Consider the following 8,065-nt stretch of genomic DNA (forward strand, 5'->3'; position numbering starts at 1 on the left):
TAATAACCCTTTCTGATTGAATTGTATTCAATCGTATACATCAAAGTGTAAATAGGGCGAATATCCACTACTACAAAAACAAGAATAAGTAACATATAATAGAGAACGGTTAAGTTAAATAACCGTTCTCTAGCAGTAAAGAGAACGCTTTTATGAAGTAAGCGTTATATAAGAAGAAGAATAGAGAACGCTTCTTATATTCACAGTTATCTAAACTTATCATTAAAATATTCAAATAATAAAGTTAAAAATAGAAAAAAATCAAAACCAGTAATCATGTGTCCCCAACTGGCTCTTCTAAACCCAGTATAAGTTATCAAAACAAAAAATTAAACAATTTTTTTCTACTGAACAACCTTTCGTATCCTTACTCTAATCTCCCTCGACCAGATCCGCGATTCATTAAGAACAACCGCCGCCGCCAGCCGCCTAACTACATCGTCGACCGCTTGGCCCGCTTCACCACAGACGACCTTCTTATCAGGTTCGAAATATATTCTAGGGTTTGCACACCTTACCCGAAAATTATGGGCTTTGTTAGGTTTGGATTCGATTTCCGATTATAAATCGAAAAGTTACACGTTTCTTTGAAAATTTCAGGTTGGTTTACTATTTGAGGTTTTTACTTCAATAAACCCTAGAAATTTGGGGATTTTACAATGAACAAGGAAAGTCATGAAAATGGGTAGAATTGTGGATTGTCTTGTTGTTTCACACCTCTTCCATCCATTCTACTGGTATTTCATTTACTCTTTTTTCAGTATTCCGTATATATGATGATTATTATTATTATTATTTGTTTTTTTTTTGTGTAATTTTGAGGATTCTACTGATTGGATAACATACCCATATGATTTATCTTATTTAATTTTGTGAGATATTACCTCAATATGACTTTTTTTTAATAGTAATTGATGAAGACAGTTATTTTCCGCCGATGATTGTAATGGTTCTTTTATTCGATCCTCTATATACATTTTCTTATCCCTTTGCTTTCCTCTTGGATGTGTGACTTTCTATAATTTTGAAGAATCAAAGATGTATATTTCAAGGTTATATAATCTGCTATGTGTGGCTGTGTTGTGTACACTGTTAGGTTCAAAAAATGAGAATCATTGGTCGATTAAGGAAAGCCTGCAAGAGTTGGTCGCAATTATGGACAAGGTAGACTATTTTTTGTATGATATCATTTATTAATGTTGTTTTATCAGTTTATTGTATTAATTACTCTTGTTCGAATGATATCAATTTCTGTTTTCGATTGTGTTGTAGTCCGACTTCTTTTGTTATTCAATTCTTTCCGTTAAGATGTCAAAAGAACCCACAGCAACTATATTGTGATTGTTTCATTCTGCCACAGGGTTGCCCAACGATATTACTGTACTAAATATAATACTATACTACGTTGACGTAGTATAGGAGCTTTTATACTTTGATAGTCATTTTTTTTATTTCATTTTTTCACTTTAATTTTTCACAGCTTGAGAGATTTAGGATATCACAACAGGCATCACCAAGGTAACATTCTGATTCTTTTTCAACAACTTCAGTGATGTTTGGTTCTTTAATGTCGAGCATTATGAGTTTATGACTATAAGATCTTTGAAAATCCTTTGATTATTGTTGTTGAAGTTAGTCTGGACTGGTTTTTCAGATCAACTGCTTGGGTGTTTCGTAAATTGTTAAGAACCATGTACTATGACTGGTCACAACCTATGTATTTTGTTTCTTACCAAACATCAGTAATTTAGTACATGTCGAGATAGAGAAAGTTAATTGTTGAGGTTGTGTTGTCATGGTTTCGTCTCTTAATCTTTTGTTCGTTTACTCCTTTCGCGTAAGTTTGACCCTATAAATTCTTTTGGTGCATTCATTTCCCGATCGTTATGGTGGTAAATATTGACTTGTGCATAATGGTATGTGAAAGTGAATTTGAAATACACACTTTTACAGGTGTTATTATTATGTGACAACTGACAACTTATAATTTTGGGTTTTGCAAACAAGTGGCATCATGATGTTCTTATATTTGTGTAGGAAGCAGGTGATTTTGCTGCATTATAGTTATCAGCTGTGGTTGTAGATGAATGGTTGCCAACAGGTTGCAACACAGACCAGACCTGAAGTCATGCTATAGGAATTCAAAAAGGGGACACGGACCTGAATTCATGCTAAGGAAATAAAAAAGGAACGCAATAGACACGCATTAGAGTGCAGATGATGCTTGAGCTAATAATATAGGTGTATCTTGAGTTATGTGTATTATTGTGGCATTTGCAAACTAGACAGTGCCATATAGCATATATCAATATATATGGTGTTTGGGATGGTGATAACTAGTAAAGGTGGAGCAATACCAAAGAATTGGTGGTACTGTGTAATTGTAATTTTGAAGTAATAAAAATGTCTACTTTTTCAAGACTTTGTTTTAATTGTACAATTAATTATTGATTTCATTTATTAATTTTTTTTTTGTGAAAAATATAAAAAGAATAGAGAACAGTTGGCTACACTAACCGTTATCTTGGAATAGAGAACAGTCCACTAGTACAACTGTTCTCTATAATTGTGAATAGAAAACGCCTCCTCTGACCGTTCTCTAAGCTTTAGAGAACACTGACCTAAAGAACGCCTTTAAGGCGTTCTCTAAAGCCCATTTCAACAGTTCTCTAAGCCTATTATTGTAGTAGTGATCTTGCTATATTCATAATTCTTTTCTAGAAAGAAGTCACGAATTAATATTGCTTTGAATACGAGATTCACACATACCAAGAGATTCCCTATCAAATGGTTTGGGACACTAGTCAAAATTAGACTCTATGAGCAATTTCAATCAAGAATCGAGAAATAATGGGGTTCACCAATTTGAGTCTTATACCATATATATGACATTTATTTTAGTTTGAATATAATTACCTAGATATGTATGGTTTCACCATAACCTTAATCGTGATAAGGGCACAACACTTATTTTAATCGCACAATAGTGAAACCCTTTGCGTTTTTCCTAAAAAAATTAAATTATATTCTTATTTAGACTTAGTGTATGATGCCTACATTTTATATAGACTTTTTGTACTGTATTTGCACATATCTTTATGCATATTTAGTGGTGATTAGCTACAAATGTCCCCCGAATTGTCTACTTTGGTTTGTCTTATATTTTTTTGCAGGTATGAACCAGAAAGGAGCGTAATCAAGCCTAAAACATGTCCCTATGCATGCATTTAGGAGATGAGTTAAGTCGGAGCTTGGAGACTGCTATTTTGTGATGCGCAAAGGAGTAAGATAGCTAGGCGAGCAAAGGAAGAATTTCAAATTGCTAGTGCCTACTTTAAAGAGCCATATCTCTAGTTCTACAACTTAGTTTCAGGTGATTCTAATTGGAGATGAAAGCTTGTCCTATTAGCTTTCCAACGACACCGGAAACGCTCTGTTTACCCAAGTAACAAAGAAATGGCAGACGTTTGAAGTTCAGTGCGCGAAGCTGGAATTGTGCGCTGGAAACCACTCGATCAAGTACTACTGTGTTCGATCGAGTAGTTTAAGTCCTCAATCGAATAGCCTCTTTTTGATAGTATTCGATCGAGTAGAAAACCTACTCGATCGAAAGGTTTTCCTATAATTTACTCGATAGAGGAGTTTTAAAGTACTCGATCGAGTACTTTTCTATCTACCGCAAGGTTTTATTATCGTTTAGGTTAGTAATTGTCTTTCCTATAAATAGGAAAGACTTCATTAGGTTTAAACTCTCCTCTTCCTCTCTCTTTTTCCCTCTTCTCCTCTTTTTCTCTTTTTCTCCCTTTTATAACCTGACACGGTTGCCCACGTTTCCGGATCTTAATAAGTAATTCTCTCTTTACTTTCTTTAATTTGCAATGTTCTTTATTTCTTCATCTTTTGTTTTTGTTATGTTTATTCATAGCTAAATTCTCTTATGCTAGGATTAGGGGAGCCATGGTAGTAAAGTAACGATGTTGTCAATAGGCTAGACGATTTATTTGTGAGAATCTGTCACTGTAGCAGTATAACTGTAATCTGTTTAGTTGAGTGCACGCTTCTAAATAAATTTAATCTGGTTAAATTCGCCCCTGGATCGAAAGATTGGGGAGAACAGACCTGCTAAGAAAAGTAGACTACCTAATGAGGGCGAAAGTTAAGTTAGTAGTAGTTTAGGGTGGATAGCGGACCGAAAGGACCTTTCCCTTGCCCTTCTCACAGTAGACTGTCTAGGCTATTTATGACTGAGTTAGTAAACTACCGTAGTGAATCGAAATCCTGACATACCTCTCTCTATCTGATCACGTCTTAGCTTTTCTTGATTTTATTGCTCTGTGCCTTACTTCTCTTACCTTAATCACTTTTAGTTAGAAATCATTTAAAAACCCCCAATTGTGACCGTAGATAGACTACAATTATCAAGTAGATAGTGACCGCCTCCCTATGGAGAACGGCCCTACTTACCGCTGACTTCTGTTAGTAGTACTTAGGTATTTATTTTTGGTACATAACAATCGTATCAAATTTTGGCGCCGTTGCCGGGGAGGCAACTATTTTATTTACTTGGTTCTTTTTGTCTGTCTTTAGCCTCAAAGGATTTATTCCTTGAGGCAGTTCTTATCTTTTTATCTAGTGTTGTTTTGATATGCCCTACAGGTCCTACCTAAACAGTTCTAGGTAAAAGATCATCAAAGGGAAGGCTTGAGTACCTTTGATCTTCCACTTATGTTCCATCCTATGGCGCAACAGGTGGTTTATTGTGAGAGATGTGGTGCTGCTGGGCACAATGCAATTATTTGTTTGACAGGGAACGACGAAGTCTATGCGTTTAGGCAACGTAGACAAGCTAGTCATTCCATTCCATATGTGCCGCCATATCCGTTTCAACAACGAGGCTATCAAAAGCCTTTATTCGTTTGGCCACCGCAACAACAAGCTACTCCTCCTGATAAACAGAAAGAAGTGATTGCTGATGAAAAATCTTTGATTAAGACACTTGCACTTAAACTGTAGGAAGATGATAGATATAAGGAAGCTCAATTAAACGAGCTGGAGTCTCAAATAGCTCGGTTAGCATTTGAGTCGAACATTAGGCACTCAGAGAAGGTACATGCTACCTACACCGATATCAGTCTTTCTCATGAAGGACCTGGATTCCCTATTGACGACAAAAATACGTATGACTCGGAATACTAAGATCTATCTGAAAACGAAGCATTTCTGGAAGATTTTTGCATTGTACAGCGACATACATGATGGAACTAGTCACAGTGTTCGATCGAGTGCATTATTTGAGAAAGTGTTCGATCGAGCAGAAACTACCACTCGATCGAACCGTCTTTATGAGGAAGACCTCGATCGAGCAGATCATGATGTTCGATCGAGTAATATTCAGGAAGAGAGTCTTCAATCGAGTACACGCTTTGCTCGATCGAACATATTGGCCACGGAGAGCATTGATATGTCATCTTGGTTCGTTTTGGAACACGATTTTGATGAAGATAATGGTTATGTTGAATCTCCCATTTGGAAAGCGGAGCTAGATGTTCTTGAAGCTGCGATACATGGGACGGAACCCACCAAGGAAGGGAATGAGAAGGTAGCTGAGTTAGTGGCTATTCCTAGCGCGGAAGAGGTAATGTATTGTTTTGTCAATGATTCCGACGTTAGGAGCGACCAACCTGAGGTAATTAACGATAATTTTATTATTATTGGTATAAATCGTATACTACCTCATATGACTTATGCTTTATATTTAAATACTCTACCCCCTACCGGTTGGACGAATAAGTTAACAATTTTTCACCATACTTGTCATCAGAAATTCGTTAAGCTAAGACGGTACCTTAGATTTCTTTTAAATGCTCCTAAGCTCTCTTATTTTCCGCCGACGGTTAATTTGAGCTTTTATATTCCGCCCGTAGCTGGAGGGCGGAATTATTTTGTGGATAAATTTGGGAGCTGTCATAGGAAATTCGTTAGGCTTAAACGTATGCACATTTCAATATACTATATTATTATTCTGTCATAGGAAATTCTCTCTTTACTTTCTTTAATTTGCAATGTTCTTTAATTCTTCATCTTTTGTTTTTGTTATGTTTATTCATAGCTAAATTCTCTTATGCTAGGATTAGGGGAGTCATGGTAGTAAAGTAACGATGTTGTCAATAGGCTAGACGATTTATTTGTGAGAATCTGTCACTGTAACAGTATAACTGTAATCTGTTTAGTTGAGTGCACGCTTCTAAATAACTTTAATCTGGTTAAATTCGCCCCTGGATCGAAAGATTGGGGAGAACAAACCTGCTAAGAACAGTAGACTACCTAATGAGGGCGAAAGTTAAGTTAGTAGTAGTTTAGGGTGGATAGCGGACCGAAAGGACCTTTCCCTTGCCCTTCTCACAGTAGACTGTCTAGGGTATTTATGACTGAGTTATTAAACTACCGTAGTGAATCGAAATCCTGACATACCTCTCTCTATCTGATCACGTCTTAGCTTTTCTTGATTTTATTGCTCTTTGCCTTACTTCTCTTGCCTTAATCACTTTTAGTTAGAAATCATTTAAAAACCCCCAATTGTGACTGTAGATAGACTAGAATTATCAAGTAGATAGTGACCGCCTCCCTGTGGAGAAAGGCCCTACTTACCGCTGACTTCTGTTAGTAGTACTTAGGTATTTATCTTTGGTACATAACAATCGTATCAAATTTTGGCGCCGTTGCCGGGGAGGCAACTATTTTATTTACTTGGTTCTTTTTGTCTGTCTTTAGCCTCAAAGGATTTATTCCTTGAGGCAGTTCTTATCTTTTTATCTAGTGTTGTTTTGATATGCCCTACAGGTCCTACCTAAACAGTTCTAGGTAAAAAGATCATCAAAGGGAAGGCTTGAGTACCTTTGATCTTCCACCTATGTTCCAACCTATGGCGCAACAGGTGGTTTATTGTGAGAGAGGTGGTGCTGCTGGGCACAATGCAATTATTTGTTTGACAGGGAACGACGAAGTCTATGTGTTTAGGCAGCGTAGACAAGCTAGTCATTCCATTCCATATGTGCCGCCATATCCGTTTCAACAACGAGGCTATCAAAAGCCTTCATTCGTTTGGCCACCGCAACAACAAGCTACTCCTCCTGATAAACAGAAAGAAGTGATTGTTGAAGTAAAATCTTTGATTAAGACACTTGCACTTAAACTGTAAGAAGATGATAGATATAAGGAAGCTCAATTCAACGAGCTGGAGTCTCAAATAGCTCGGTTAGCATTTGAGTCGAACATTAGGCACTCAGAGAAGGTACATGCTACCTACACCGATATCAGTCTTTCTCATGAAGGACCAGGATTGCCTATTGACGACAAAAATACGTATGACTTGGAATACGAAGATCTATCTGAAAACGAAGCATTTCTGGAAGATTTTTGCATTGGACAGCGACATACACGATGGAACTAGTCACATTGTTCGATCGAGTGCATTATTTGAGGAAGTGTTCGATCGAGCAGAAACTACCCCTCGATCGAACCGTCTTTATGAGGAAGACCTCGATCGAGCAGATCATGATGTTCGATCGAGTAATATTCAGGAAGAGAGTCTTCAATCGAGTACACGCTTTGCTCGATCGAACATATTGGCCACGGAGAGCATTGATATGTCATCTTGGTTCGTTTTGGATGACGATTTTGATGAAGATAATAGTTATGTTGAATCTCCCATTTGGAAAGCGGAGCTAGAAGTTCTTGAAGCTGCGATATATGGTACAGAACCCACCAAGGAAGGGAATGAGAAGGTAGCTAAGTTAGTGACTATTCCTAGTGCGGAAGAGGTAATGTATTCTTTTGTCAATGATTCCGACGTTAGGAGCGACCAACCTGAGGTAATTAACGATAATTTTATTATTATTGGTATAAATCGTATACTACCTCATATGACTTATGCTTTATATTTAAATACTCTACCCCCTACCGGTTGGACGACTAAGTTAACAATTTTTCACCATACTTGTCATCAGAAATTCGTTAAGCTAAGACGGTACCTTAGATTTCTTTTAAATGCTCCTAAGCTCTCTTA

The 8,065-nt window shown here is 36.9% G+C and overlaps 1 long non-coding RNA gene across 1 annotated transcript; it reads left to right on the forward strand.

Moving 5' to 3' along the window:
* Positions 1–333: 333 nt before the first annotated feature.
* On the forward strand, positions 334–2,419 carry LOC141637821 (uncharacterized). Its single transcript, XR_012541914.1, has 5 exons — positions 334–484; positions 601–737; positions 1,097–1,164; positions 1,481–1,518; positions 2,038–2,419. It is a non-coding gene; the product is annotated as an uncharacterized LOC141637821 (long non-coding RNA).
* Positions 2,420–8,065: the final 5,646 nt, after the last annotated feature.

The sequence above is a fragment of the Silene latifolia genome, unplaced genomic scaffold (assembly GCF_048544455.1).
Source record: "Silene latifolia isolate original U9 population unplaced genomic scaffold, ASM4854445v1 scaffold_149, whole genome shotgun sequence".
In the NCBI taxonomy this organism is placed as follows: Eukaryota; Viridiplantae; Streptophyta; class Magnoliopsida; order Caryophyllales; family Caryophyllaceae; genus Silene; species Silene latifolia.